The sequence below is a fragment of the Tachypleus tridentatus genome, chromosome 10, assembly GCF_004210375.1.
Source record: "Tachypleus tridentatus isolate NWPU-2018 chromosome 10, ASM421037v1, whole genome shotgun sequence".
NCBI lineage: Eukaryota > Metazoa > Arthropoda > Merostomata > Xiphosura > Limulidae > Tachypleus > Tachypleus tridentatus.
Window position 1 is genome coordinate 64973872 of NC_134834.1, and position 15868 is coordinate 64989739.

General features: G+C 35.8%; 1 long non-coding RNA gene across 5 annotated transcripts in view; it reads left to right on the forward strand.

The window, feature by feature from the left end:
• LOC143229467 (uncharacterized) overlaps nt 1–15868 on the forward strand; it is a 63389-nt gene that overhangs the window by 22967 nt on the left and 24554 nt on the right. For 2 of the 5 annotated variants that reach the window (XR_013015885.1, XR_013015892.1), the window contains one exon: nt 2824–3157. The exons of the other annotated variants lie outside the window; for them this stretch is intronic. This is a non-coding gene — a long non-coding RNA (uncharacterized LOC143229467). The remainder of the gene's footprint in view (nt 1–2823; nt 3158–15868) is intronic. 5 annotated transcript variants of the gene reach the window in all.

Consider the following 15868-nt stretch of genomic DNA (forward strand, 5'->3'; position numbering starts at 1 on the left):
GGGTTTGACAATTTCCTATTCTTTCCTACAGGAACTAGGAGTCCCTCAGAGCTATGTCTTGAATGTCACACTCTTCAGTATAATAATGATTAATGCCATCACTGGACAACTCGTTCCTACTGTTGCAAACGGGCTATATGTCGAACGGCTTCCACGTCTCGTGTAAGTCATCGAACATGAGGTTAATCGAGTGGCAGCTACAAATTGCTCTCAATCATTTAATGAAGTGGACCACAGGAAACGGTTTTAACTTTTCTCTTTCTAAAACCGTTTGCATGCACTTTAGGTGCCAAAGAAGCATTCATCCTGATCCTGAACTCCGTGACAGTGCTTACCGTGGTCCCTGAGGCAAAGTTCTTGGGGCTTATCTTTGACCATAAGGTGACCTTTATACCACACATCAAGCAGTTACGTGTCAAGTGTTTAAGGGCACTGAACATCCTCCGTGTCCTCTCTTCCACGTCTTGAGGAGCAGATCGATGTTCTTTGCTAAAGGTCTATTGTATTCTCATTCGATCAAAACTAGCCTGTGGGTTTCTGGCTCTGCCAGGATCTCAGCATTGAAGATGTTGGATTTCGTTCATCATCAGAGCTTCGGCTTTGCACGGGGCCTTTTTTGCATTTATACAGTCTAGAATTTGCATACAGTCTCATGAACCTTCACTACACTTCCGCCGTTTCTAACTGTCTTTACTGTATGCTTCAAAACTTCGATCCTTACCATAGCATCACACCTGGGATTGCGTTTTTCTTCCTCAGTGGGTCATGCTTTTTCAGAACAGGTGATTTGCCATTGTTTCTTTTGGCCTTTGTATCCAGGCGTAGTTGGATGAATTGGGTCTGTTCTTGGATGATATTGCTGTATCCATTGATCAGCCCATCCCACCATGGCTTATTGCCATCCACAAGTGTGATCTTTCTTTGAATCATCTGAGAAAGGTGGATACTCCCGATTGGAAGTACTGTCTTCTATTTGCCGAACATCTTACGAACCATTTTTTTATTCTCATTTATACGGATGGTTCAAAATCAGGTGACTCTTTGGGCTCTGCCATGGTTTTTTGTGATTCGATGCTTTGTTACACATAGAATTCCCTCTTCAGTTTTATGTTTATTGCCAAATTTTACACCGTTTCTCTTGCTCTGTATCACATAGAAGCTAAGCAGTACTCCAATTGTACTATTTATACCAACTCACTTAGCTCTACACTGGCTCTGGAATCGCTTAAGGTTAGTTCTCACCGTGTTCTCGCCCGTATTCAAAACCGACTGGCTCATTTTTCTTTTAACATCTACTTCTATTCAGTCCTGGATACCAGGCCACATTGGTATTTGCGGGAACGAGTTCGCTGACACGGCAGCCAAGTATGTCTGCTCTGGTGCTCTCAATGCCGTGCCTGTTCCATACATGGACTGTGGCCTTGTATTCAAGGCTCGACTCCGCGCCAGTTGGCAGGTCGACTTGAAGTGAGCAACATGATAACAAGCTTTTCCAGATAAACCCCTCTATCGAACTTTGGCCATCTTGTTTCAGTAAGAATCGGAAGGAGGACGTTGTCCTAACTACACTACGCATTGGTCACAGTTCTATAACTCACTGTTTTCTTTTATTTGGGACTGATGCACAAATGTGTGGTCTGTGTGACATTCACGTCACAAGCGCTCACATTATATTGTCGTAACGTTTTTTACGACTATGAACAACGGCACCATTTTAGACATGTTTTACTCACAGGTTTATCCCTGTCGCTAAACAGTGTCATTGGCGATGGTGACAATGTCCACCTTACAAATGTTTTTAAATTTTTGAGGGTCATTGGCCTTTTTAATGCTATTTAAATAAAAAATGGGCTTTGTTTTGTTTTAACATGATTCCTTTTTACAAATTTTAATAATTATAATTTATTTTTAACTTTTAACCGGTTGTTTGGCACAAAGGCCCGGCATGGCCAAGCGTGTTAAGGCGTGCGACTCGTAATCTGAGGGTCGCGGGTTCGCATCCCGGTCGCGCCAAACATGCTCGCCCTTTCAGCCGTGGGGGCGTTATAATGTGACGGTCAATCCCACTATTCGTTGGTAAAAGAGTAGCCCAAGAGTTGGCGGTGGGTGGTGATGACTAGCTGCCTTCCCTCTAGTCTTACACTGCTAAATTAGGGACGGCTAGCACAAATAGCCCTCGAGTAGCTTTGTGCGAAATTTCAAAACAAACAAACAATGTTTGGCACGGATATCCTAGTTGCTTTGTGTCATAAAATGCCAAACAACTAACCAACCTATCTTTGTTTGGCCTGGCCTGGTGATTAGGACATTTGACTCGCGATATACAAGGCACATGGTTTAATTTCTATCAGTTGATGGTCATTCTCACTATTAGTTTGTAAAATAGTAGCCGAAGAGTTGAACAGATACATTTTCTATTTGATTGCTTTAAAAAGATGGACGGCTAACGTACATAGCTATGTTTACCTTGTTAAAAAATCTGTAACCACTATATTAATTCAAAGATACAATAGAAATGTATTGCTATCAATTCGTTCACTGGACGTATTTGTAGTTTCTTATGTTATTTGTGTCGCAGATGTTTTCTTATGATAAAACAAAGGATGCCGTATAAATATAAAGCTCATGTTTATGTTTTTAATTTCACTAGAAATGTTACCTTGCCCTTGCAAAGTGAGATTGTAAAATGTAACAGAAGCTCGTGTGTGGTTTCAGGTAGGTTTGAAGACAACGTTAAATTACGCTATAACGTTATTTTTTGATGAAAAGTATCAAACACCCTTTGTAGTGGTTATAAATACAAAGTTTACAATTTTTTTATAGACGAATATATAGGATGAAAACACACCGTTCCACTCAGGCTTACTGAGAGGTAGGAAAGTCTGGGCATATTTCCCCAGGACAAACAGCAGTCAGGACAGTCAGGGGGTTCATGAGAGAGGCATATAAAAACAAAACAAAATAAGTGTATAATGTACATCAGTGTGGATCGTTTAGGGAAGCATTAACCGCACCTTCAGTCACGCACGTGTACTTAAAAATATTATGAGGGAAGGAAGGATAGGCCTAGGCTGATACTTTTCTCTTTACGCCTATACGTTGTTGAAAAATGGAAGAATGAAGTGCCAGTAGGCCTCATGTTGATGTTAAACTTCAGGTAGGTTTTGACTTAGTTACTATACCTTTTACTCTTAATACGATTAGATCATATGCCTGAAAATTTTGTAGGCCTAAACTGTATCTTGATAAGTGAATTATTGTGCTACTCTTAGGTAGTGTAGTAAACCTGAAGTTAGTATTTACCTGATTTTTCGCAATACACTTAAATAAGAAAACAACAGATTACAACAAACAACCCTAAGGAAAATGGCGACAGGCTTGAGAGTATGTCATATCATATCAACAGCACGGCGCGTGTAGCTAAAGTGATTAAACAAGAAACAAGGTATAACAATAGGCTACTTTTTTGTGATAAAAGTCACGTTAACTGCAGACGTTTTTTGTACTCTCCACATTCCTCTTAATTTGTCCATTGCAGATTCAATATTATCTGTCTCTCACAAGTCATCGTTCAAGAGGCCTCTCGTTAACATCAGAATGTGATATTTATCACACATTGTATTCCTTTTAGTATTAATGCCTCGCCAGCTATAAAAGATCAAAGCAAAACCAGTTTATTACAGTTTATTTTTGAAAGCTTATTTATTGCTCTCTACAGTCAAGATAGACAACATTTATTAATCTTTTAAATATTCTACAAACACTGAGAAGGTAATAAAATAAGCACCAGATTACTAAGGAAGAAAAGCCTATTATTTTGCAACAACTGGAAGTGGAATAAAAATGACAATCAAAAGCATTTCTCTGTCAAATAGGCTCCTTGCACATTACATTTTAAAATGAGGTTGTAACCACAGATTTGATACGGCTACTGCTGTTAAACCATTACAAGTAACCTGTAATAATAGGAATTTAAAACAAGATTACTTAATATCACCATGGGTAACCTAGTACTATGTGTGAATGATGTGATCAGTGAAACAGCAGGTAGACTAAAGGAACATATAAAGATGGAGCACAACATGTACTGGTTCTGCATGACTATGTAACGTGACATATGTTAATTCAAATTATCTCCTTTACTTATGGCCCAGCATAGTCAGGTGGTTAAGGCATTCGACTCGAAATTTGAGAGTCGTGGATTCTAATCCCCTTCACATCAAACTTGATCACCTTTTCAGCCGTGGGAATATTATACGTGATGGTCAATCCCACTATTAGCTGTTGAAACAAAATATTGTTCTACCACTTTTGACAACGATATTTAAACCCACCATTTGACAACTTTCTTTCCAAGTAAAACAAGGTCAGCAACTAATATCATTGCACAAACTATATTCCCACTTTAGAAGTCTAGTAAGAGAGGAATTAGTTTTGCAGACGTTGTAGAAAAGTTCTATAAACTAAAATGATAGCTATTTTCATCAAAATTTATGAAAGCTCCAGAAGGGTGGGTCATCAGTTGCTTGTCAGTTATCTGTGTCTACAGTAACACCCGAACAGTTTTGAATATCAATGTATCGCTTCTTGTAAACTACGAGCTCCTAATGAGAGACTTTCCAGAACTTTTAAAAATTAACTACTTAACATCTGAAGAAATGAGTGTCTTAATTAAAAAAAAATTTGGATTATGAAGAATAAACAAGAAGCTAAATATAAAATATAGTGTAACAAAGATGAAATTAAGGGGTCATAGTTCAAGAAAGTTTTAAAACGAATAAATATCTCTGAAGCCTTGGTAATACATTATTTTTTTTAAAAAAATATTTTGCTGACAAAATAAATGGAATACGTTTGTGAGTATGAAACAGAAACTGCTGTTGCTTACTCTGAATACACACAAAGGAATGTTCGCCCATTTGAGTTTGCAATTATATAAAATTTATTCCTGACAGACGAGTTTATGATTATGCTAAATAACCTGTTTTTGACTAACCAAAGTAGAGTAATAAATATACAGAAACAAGAAAAGTTATGCAAACTTGGATTACGTGAAACGGTTAACTGATAGATCAGCTAATTTAATCTCGTAAAAATTATTTTCACATTCAAAGCCATTTAAGGCAGAGTGACTCAAAATGTTATTACTTTTTTGTATGATGCAGATGAATTGTTTCTCCAGAAATGTATTTAGAAAATTATATGTTTAAAGGAATTAGAAGATGGTTAGGCGAGTGTAGATATATTTTACCACTTTGTCAAAATGCTAAGTAGGTTTTAACATATGTTTTTTATGCTAAATGTATTTAACATGTTGATTACCTAAATTTCAGGATAATAAATTTTAAATATCTGTTCACTTCTGTCCTGGACAGCATCTAAGGTTTGCCAATTAATACAAACCATAAATAATATGCTCAAATATTTATAATCCAACTTACTGAAAACTGTTTGTTTGTTTCGGAATTTCGCGCAAAGCTACACAAGGGCTATCTGCGCTAGCCATCCCTAATTTTGCAGTCCAAGACTAGAGGGAAGGCAGCTAGTCATCACCACCCACCGCTAACTCTTGGACCACTCTTTTACCAACGAATAGTGGGATTGACCGTCACATTATAACGCCCAAACGGCTGAAAGGCGAGCATATTTGGTGTGAGGAGGATTCGAACCCGTGACCCTCAGACTACAAGTCGAGTGTCTCAATCACCTGGCTATGCCGGACCTACTGAAGACTGATCCGCCGCTGGTATAAGAGTAAGTCTACAGATTTACAATGCTAAAATCAGAGGCTCGATTATCCTCGATGGACTCAGCAGATAACTCGATGGGGCTTTGCTATAAGAAAAAAAAACACACACATACTGAAGACTGATCAGCTAATTCCTGTTCTCCTGCACCAAACGCAACTTATAAAGACACAGAATATAAATGAGCAAACAATTTTAATGATTCACTAGAAAAAGATACTACATGGCCAAAAGTATGTGAGACCCCTTCTAATTAGTGGGTTCGGCTATTTCAGCCACACTCATTGCTAACAGGTGCACAAACACAAGCACACAACTATGCAACCTCCATGCACAAACATTGGCAGTAGAGTGGGTCATACTGAAGAGCTCAATAACTTTCAACGTGAAACTGTCATAGGATGATATCTTTCCAACAAGTAAGTTTGCCAAATTTCTGCCATGCTAGATCTGCCCTGGTCAATTGTGAGTGCTGCTATTGTGAAACATCTAGGAGCAACAACAGCTCAGCCATAAAGCGGTAGGCCACACAAACTCACAGAACGGGACCGCAGAGTGCTCAAGCGCTTAAAAGTCGTTTGTCCACAGTTGCAACACTCTTCACCGAGTTCCAAATTACCTCTGAAAGCAACCTCAGTTCAAGAACTATTCGTCGAACTATTCGAAAATGGATTTCCATGGTCGAGCAGCCGCACACAAGCCTAAGATTACCATGCGCAACGCCAAGCGTCGGCTGGAGTGGTGTAAAGGATACTGTCATTGGACTCTGGAGCAGTGGAAACGCGATATCTGGAGTGATGAATAATGCTTCACTATCTGGCAGTTTGAGGAACGAATCTGAGTTTGGTGGATGCCAGGAAAACATACTTGCTTGAATGCGTAGTGCTAACTGTAAAGTTTTGTGGAGGAGGAATTATGATCTAGAGCTGTTTTTCATGGTTTAAACGAGGCAACTTAATTCCAGTGAAGAGAAATCTTGATGTTACAGCATTCAATGACATTCTAGAGAATTGTGTGCTTCTAACTTTGTGACAACAGTTTGGGAAAGGCTCTTTTTGTTTCAGCATGATAATGTCCCCGTGCACAAAGCGAGGTCCATAAAGACATGGTTTACCAAGGTTGATGTGGAAGAACTTGACTGGCCTGCACAGAGCCCTGATCTAACCCCCACCGAACACCTTTGGGATGAATAAGAACACCGACTGCGAGCCATGCCTTCTCGCCCGACATCAGTGCCCGACCTCACTAATGCTCTTGTGGTTGAATAGGAGCGAATCTTTGCAGCCATGTTCCAAAATCTAGTGAATAGCCTTCCCGGAAGAGTGGAGGCTGTTATAGCAGCAAAGGGGGACCAACTACATATTAATGCCCATGGTTTTGGAATGAGATGTTTAATAAGCACATGTGGGTGTGATGGTCGGGTGTCCACATCCTTTTGGTCATGTAGTGTACCTTTATTACTAGTATCGTATTACTGTTTCCATGTATCAATCACAAAATTAATATCTAAACCAAAAAAAAAACCTTTTCAGTTTAGTTACTTGATGGTTCTAAAGCAGCATTTCTCAAAGTGTGGTCCGCGACTCCGTGCCAGTCTATGAAAAACATGCCGGTCTGCTAAAAATTAAAAAAAAATAAATTAAATGAAATTAATTTTAACCCTTTCACTACCAACCGCCGTTTTTAAACTTTCTCTAATAAGTTGTTGCATATTAAAGAAAAATTTAAATAAACCAATTTGTGCAAATGTATTCTAATAAAATTAATATTTTCAAATACATTATAGTTTAAATTTTCATTTCATTTAACGTGGATTTCTTAGTATTTCATCTAAGGTAATATAAGAAGAAGGAAAATTGAAATATTGTACTTAATGCTGCGAAACTATAGAATTCACAAGTTGATGGATGCCTTTATATCTTCAGTTTCATAGGAATTAAAGTGTTCTTAGTGCAATTTAGAGAGCATAAAATTAAGTCTTACAATGTTGATAACCTTGAGATTCTTGCGAAATGCCATAAATTTGATCACATGTTAGCTAGACTGAGTCCAAGTCGTTCTTCCCCAGTCTGCCGGTAAGATCAAAGAAGAGAATTTGACTCACATTAAAGAACCATTTGTTTATTCAAGTTAACCGATTCTTTGACACCAAAATTTTAGGACTTTTATTTCAAATGTGTTAAATTTGCTTACTCTGTTAATGGAAATTGACAGGCATGCGAGATCTATGTCTTACTTCTGGTAGCAGCAAACAAGCAGACAAGTTGCTGATGCTAGAAGCATTAGTTGGTTCTGAAAAGAGAGAAAATTGTTTTTTACTTAGTTTGTACTTATTAAATTTTTAAAGTTGCTCATTTTTTTAGAAAACACTTCTTCTCTATGTAGAGATGGCTGAAATAACCTCAAATGACGCGCATATGTAGCCTATTTCTAGTAAAACTGGACTTAACGAAAAGAATTTACTTGTGGTTACATCAAGTTGAGTTAAGAAGAGAAATTATTTATGTTTCTATAGTTTATCAGAATTAGAAAACCAAGATGAGAAAAGTAGTATTCCAGATGAGATTTCTCCATCAATTAAAGAGCATCTTTTGTGGCTAAAATCATGTTTGAAGGAATAATTTTCTCAACTGACAGCAGTAAAATGTAGATTAGGAAATATTTTACAGTTGACGCGAGAAACGAGGAAGGATTACAATTCACTTAATCGGAAATTGGTTTTATTATTGCATTGTCCTGCGATACTGCACTGAAAGACCGTTTTAGTCAAGTCTCGTCAATTAATTTTTGTTTGAGCTGTCGTGCTGAGTTTCCAGATTTATCAGGAAAGAAAACATTGAGAAGCCTGATTCGCATTTATAAGTCGTGACAAAGGGCATACGAAATCTCACTTTGATTTTTTTAAAAAAAACCAGTACAGGAACAGATTATACGTCGAGCCACATTTGAAGATCAAAATGAATTCTTTTCTTCCTGATTTGAAGTTGCTGCGTGATGAAAAGCAGCAGCATCCTTCTCATTAGGTAAACTATTTCTTAAAAGACCATTAATAAGTATACAGTTAATGTAAAGATTAAATGACAATAAAGTATAATTTCTTTTCACACAACAGTATTGATGACATACTGATGGAACTATTGCTTCCAGCTTGATGGTAAGACTTCGCCATGTTTTAATAGGTTATCTAATTAGATATTTGACGAGGTCGAATCTCATGAAAAATTACAAAAATACACCAGTCCTTAGTTGGAAAAGCTTGGGAAATGCTGTTTTAAAGTAATTAGCCACGAACTATTTCTGTGGCTTTCCTTTCCTTGAACTATGTCCCCAGTGACAAGACAGCAAATAATAATAAAAGTCAAAAGCCAAGAAAAAAAAAGCCTCAAAAACTCACTGGGAAAGTTCTTTTTAAGGTGACAGTTGAAGGAATTCACTGATGTCTTTATTCCCTGGTGATAACTATAACTGTGACTTCAACAGTAATTTCAGGCTTTTTCTACCATGGTTATTTTTGGTTTAGGTTACTTCTTATTTTATAATTCTGCTTTTATTATTTTAAGTTGGTTGTATTTTTATATTGTGCTTCCACCTTTTTTGTCACCGGGAGTTCAATTTCTGGTGATGTAGATCATTTCCCAACTTTTGTTTCAATATCAAGTCTGACAATTGTAGCTATCGAGCTATGGATTCGTTTACAGGCTTCTTTAAATAATGAAATTGTTTAAGCCGGAACAGATAGGAAATTTCTATCATTAAAATAATGTTCCCTCAATTTAATATCAGTAATTACTTTAGCGTAGTCTTAAATGTAACATCCATATTTTATATACTTTAGCATTTCCTTTTTAATGTCTTTGTCCGGGGATAGTTTCTATATCCTTAAGTGTTTTGCCTTAATGTTCTGGTAATATGACCTTTCAAGTTTCACTTGAATTAAATGCTGGGGTTTATTTCCCTCATTTTGAGTAAACAGTGGAGAAAATGAATATTTTACACTGTATGATCTGATAATCTCAAAATTCTTCTATGGTGACTCCAGTTGTTTATCTGCAACTTACACTGATTCAAATTATATTGACAAGTGGACAATTTCTCTTGGAAAAGGCTATCTACTTTGCTTTTATGTAACTTACATATTTTCATTCACCATGGTATCAGTGAATTGAGTGGGTGTCAATGAATCCATCATTTCACGCAGAGACACTTTGATAAAATAATTGAGCAGAAACATTATCAACATTTTATACTGAGTTGGTTAAGTTTACGCCCTTCTTCTCCTCTCCCAGCTTCTAAACTTTGCTCTAGAAAATTATTTTTTTATGATACTCCAAGTTTATTTCTTAAGATAATCACTGATTTTTGGTAGTAACAGATCTTTGTTGGAGAGTTGCTTAATGTTGTTAAAGATGTTTTTTTTTTAATATGCAGCAAGAAGAATAGTTTTTGTTAAATGCTCTATATATTCACTTCGGAAATTATGATGTGTTTCCAATGACACTTTTTAGTCATAATATGTTGAGCTGACTTGCTAAATTCCATAACTGGGTGAAGAAGTGGTGTATTTCAGAATGGTCCCACAGTCACCGAAGGCCCAGCAGCAATGGTGATAGTTTAATACCAGATGGGTTCTCTCATTTTTATATTTTATACTTAATGGTGTTTTAGGCCGATGTTATTAAGCAGGTTTGGACAGAGGTCCGGCTGATTCGATTTTTAAGCTTTGAAATTTAATCTTAGATGCTTTATCTTGGAATTATTGTTTGGTGCATCGTCGATGTTGTTTTTTGTGCTTCATCAATTTCTTTTGTATTCCACTGAATGTACTTGTGTACTAATGTATTTTCGAACTTTACTAATGTTCCTCTATTACTCATTCAGTTTTATTATAATAAAGTTAACTGTCTAAAGTAACTTTGTAAAGTTAAGTTTCAAAATTTTTGTAGTTTCTTCCATTTTATATTTGCTAAATTGATTTTTGTTAATAATTCTTCTGTAAAACCTTACCTTTATTTTTCAGAATTCATCTCTTAACTTTTTTTTTTTTATTCTAATCTTCTTCCAACTTATTGTTTCTTCTTGCCAAATTATCTTTAATTTTTGATCTGTTTCGTTTTTCCTGATCTCTTATTCCAATGCTTTACCAGTTTTATTACATTTTAACCATGCTCGGAACACGTGCTACCCTCTTGAAGCTCAGTTTGGATTACATTTTATTTTATAAAAATAATCCCACTTGTTACATCAATGTCGTAACGCTTTTTTATTTGGCGGACTCTTTCAGATTATTCGATAAAAAGACGTACGTAAAGTCCTGCTCGAGTAATTTGTTTTTTTGTTTGTTTTTTGGAATTTCGCACAAAGCTACTCGAGGGCTATCTGTGCTAGCCGTCCCTAATTTAGCAGTGTAAGACTAGAGGGAAGGCAGCTAATCATCACCACCCACCGCCAACTCTTGGGCTACTCTTTTACCAACGAATAGTGGGATTGACCGTCACATTATAACGCTCCCACGGCTGAAAGGGCGACATGTTTGGCGCGACTCGGGCGCGAACCCGCGACCATCAGATTACGAAGTGCACGCCTTAACGCGCTAGGCCATACCAGGCCTAAAATACTTTTAAAATTACTCTTCAAAACACGGCAAACATTTTATACAACTTCGTAAGATGATATACTTGGTCCAGAGTTCATCGCAGATTGAAACCACACTTTGGCTTTTCCGTTGTAGCTGTTGGAAACCCTCTGATTACGAGTCGCACGCCTTACGCTCTTGGCCATGCCAGGCCCTGCCCGAGTAATGATAACATAAAGTTTTCATTTATTGAACTTCAGATTCTAAAAGTTCCATAATTTTGAGATTTACAAAATAGGCTTAATTTTACAAATAAAGACCGCCTGAACAGAAATTCTACCAATTTGCTAATTTGTGAAAGTTAATCAATACAAAGTGCAACTTCTATTACTGCAGTACAGTACAAACACGCTCAATATTTACAACCTGAACTAATCGGCTGACAACAAAAGTACTGGTTAAATCATGCACTGATTAGTTGTTAAACAATGTTCACGGCCTCCATGAAATTAATTGTAATTGTAAATCGGCATGTTATATACACATTTGAACTGTGAACTTGATTTTCAGAAATATTGGTGACCAAAAACAAATTCAGGTAATTTTCAAGTATGCATTTTGGAACAAAAATACATCAATAATTATACTATGTAATGAAATTTTTACTTTTCTTGTTCCTGGGCAGAAAGTTTCATTTCCCAATTGCTTATGCCTAAAGCAAATGGAAAAGACCAATTTTTTCAAATTTTGCTTTTGTGACCTGGGAGCGTATAAAGAAAACCTGATGGGAGACTAAATTTGGGGGCTGATACATGAAAGTGATTTATATTACAGTTGTAAATCTCGAAAAACTACTCACTTCAAAACATTTTTGTATAACTTTAGTATAAATACATGTAAATGTTGATTTATATGTTGTTTTATTCAGACCTCATGTAAATGAAAATGTGCAGACTTGTCTGTTTCTACATAGAAAATAGGTTAATTTCAAAATTTCATTACCCAGGTCACAAAAGCAAAGTATTAATGAAATAATGGCCATTTTATGTACTTTTACAACATAAACGATTAAGAAATAATACATGCTATTCAGGAGCAAAATTTGTGTTACATAGTGTTATAATAGAATGCCCCAAACCTACAATAATTTACCTGACATTCTAAGTAAACCATAAATTGGCTGAGGAACTCCTCTAGCCTTCGTAGCATCAAAGAATAATCAGTGTATTCCAAACAAGTCCACTAATTAACGGTTTACAGCGGGAAATCTAAACAAATACTGGCAAGTTTTATGTGGTTAAAAATATGTTCATCAAGTGTTTTAGTCCAGCCAAAAACAAGATTACATATAATTTCAAATACTAAAAACACTTCACTATTATCGTTCTGTGTTTAAAATCATCTGTGACGGAATATTTAGCAACAGACTTGAAATACGAGACCAATTAATGCTAGGCAACTTACACTATAGATCTTCAACTAATAGTGTGTTTTACAAAAAAAAGTTGTTTTCTAGTAAAATATGTTTTTAAAAGAACATCTATACTGATGTGCGTGTGTGAAGGAAGTGTTTGTAAGTGTGCAACTATGCATAACTAAACTAAGAAAATTCACATGGTATAAATCTTTGAAAATTTCTCCACAGACTTGAACACAGTAAAAGGTCTGAGTGTGCGTAAGACATAGCTTTGTTATGAAGGGAAAAAGAGGAACGAATGAAACTTGAACTTTCCAAACAATGACTGGAAAGAAGAGTTGTTTCTTCTGTTGGTCATAACTGTTAACATCAGCTATGTAAAGTTGAATGGTATACAAACATAAAATTATGATTCTTTCTTGTGATTTTGTATAATTTGTGTTTATACTAACTTGAAAAGTGCAGCAGTCTATTTGGATGTTAATAAAATTATGAAACTGAGGAAGTGGAGCTCAGACTCGCCACATGCCACAGAAATATGAAGATTGAAAGTTTTTAAATACTTCTGTTGGTTATTAAAACCTAAAACTTAGATAATATACGAGTTTGAATAGATACTGTGTTATTATGCCCAGTATAGTGAGATACATTGATAACAACGTTGTTTAATTAACTTTTGAATCTAACACTGTAAAAGGTCGTTACATAGTAAATGAACCAGGCACGGATTAACAAATTTATAAATTAATAACTTTCCACTCTACCCTAATTCGCGTTCTGTGCTGCTAAAATTGCTCTGAAACTTTGGAGAACATTGCAAATATTAAGCCACATGATCATCAAACGACCCTTTGTAAAATAATAATACATACGTCTAAATTAAGAACATAGCATTCAGCAATATACTTTCTTTCACGTTCCAAAGGAACAGAAAAATCACAATAATTACAAGTAAGGTAGCAAGAAATACGAACAAAACAAATGAAATATATGTTTACACTAATTTTGTACATTAGGCTTAACACGTGAGAAATAATTACAGGTCTAAAAACAACATCAACTAAACATTAAAATAGGTGAAATATACGTCTGACTTGTTTTAAATTGTTTGATAAACGACGAGCGCTTAACCTTGATTCCAGATAAACATGATAAATATGCAGATATTTTGGGAGTTACATGTTATTTGAAACTAGTTATATTTTTTTTTTACAAAATTTTTAACTGCATTAGTAAAAAGAGTTTTATGTTAATAATGAGGATACATTCTCAATTCCAAGGACTAGTCAATAGAAAAAGAATAAAAGACACATTAGAGAGTCAATCACTAAATGATTAGACCTATTAGTCAGTCACTTTTCACATTCTTGTATAACATGCTTGTTGTAAGATAAATTCAAATGTAATCAAGAAACAAATTCATTCATTTAAGTTGCTGCATTAGTTCTTTATAGTATGACATTTATTGTGCTTCAATACGCTGTGGTCAATCAGTTCACCTTGATTAACTTGACGTTGTCTGGGTAAGTAAGCTTTCTGCTTATCTCTTGCTCGATTGTATAAACATGTTTTTCTAAGCTAAATATAAATGCTGGTTAAATTTTGAATTCAGGCGACTTGTTACTTATATACGAATGCGTTGAATACCAAATTTGTTATGCACTTGACAACCTCGATGTCATTCTGTTTATTTCTTGTAATCCAACTGACATTAATTTCGGGTCAAGCCTCATTATAATGGTGCTGGTTTCATAACGGGTCTATGTCAATCTATCTTATAAACAATATTTTTTGTTTCTTGTTATGATATAGATTACAACTATAAAATGTCCTAAAGTCTAATATTTGTTTTGAGTTAAGCACAATTGGGCTATCTGTACTCTGTTCACCACGGGTATCAGAGCCCGGTTCCCAGTTGTATAAGTGTACAGACACACCACTGGAGGGCAGTGTGTAGTGTACGAACTATTAGTTCCATTATTTAGCCCGGGAGTTCCATCTCAAAATATTGGAATCATTTAGCATAAGTTACTTAATAATACATTAACAGCAGGAGGCAGTAAGTCAGCCATTTGTATATCTGAGTAGCGTATTTGATATAACTGTTAAGACTTGCTTTAAAACTTTTCGAATTTATTTTTAAAAATTAGAGGTATTAGCTTGCATTCTTTTGCATGAATACCAGGCTTAAAACTGAAGACCCAACAGGAAACAGAATGGTTTAAACATTTCTTTGCACTAATAGTTTACTGCATGTTGCAAATATATATATCTACATAATTATACTAACATCACCACATTAAAGTTGTTTTCATACAAATACTGACTACAGTTTGATCACTTTTATATATTTTGTTTGTTGTTTTTGGAATTTCGCACAAAGCTACTCGAGGGCTATCTGTGCTAGCCGTCCCTAATTTAGCAGTGTAAGACTAGAGGGAAGGCAGCTAGTCATCACCACCCACCGCCAACTCTTGGGCTACTCTTTACCAACGAAAAGTGCGATTGACCGTCACATTATAACGCCCCCACGGCTGGGAGGGCGAGTATGTTTGGCGCGACTCGGGCGCGAGCCCGCGACCCTCAGATTACGAAGCGCACGCCTTAACGCGCTAGGCCATGCCAGGCCTCACTTTTATATTTAATTGTACAATTTTTATATTCTCAGTGGTTATTCGGAAACTCTGAAATGCTAATCACGTACTGATAAGTTTATATTCTAACTGACGCATACAATAATAAGCATTCTTTCTCAATTCCATGGACTAGTCAAAACAAAAAGAATAAAAGGGTTGTAGATCATATACTCAGTTGTACAAAAAATTTAAGTTTTTCAATTGATTTTAAGTTAGATTAATATTAATACAAACGTTTGGACATTTCACAACTCAGCTGCGAACCTAGATTTACAATATTCCTTTTTTGTTCTGTTATTCCTATTGTTCTAAAGAGTTAGTAATTTATAGTTATCTTTCCTGTTAGAACAATGGGTGGGTGGTCTGGGTAAATCATATAACCAGTTTCTAGAAGAGTAAGAAACTGCTGATTTCAAAATTTTTTATTTACTTGTTTCTGATACCTCATTTCCTACCACTTATTACTTTGTCTTTTTTAAACATCTGTGTCCGTGAT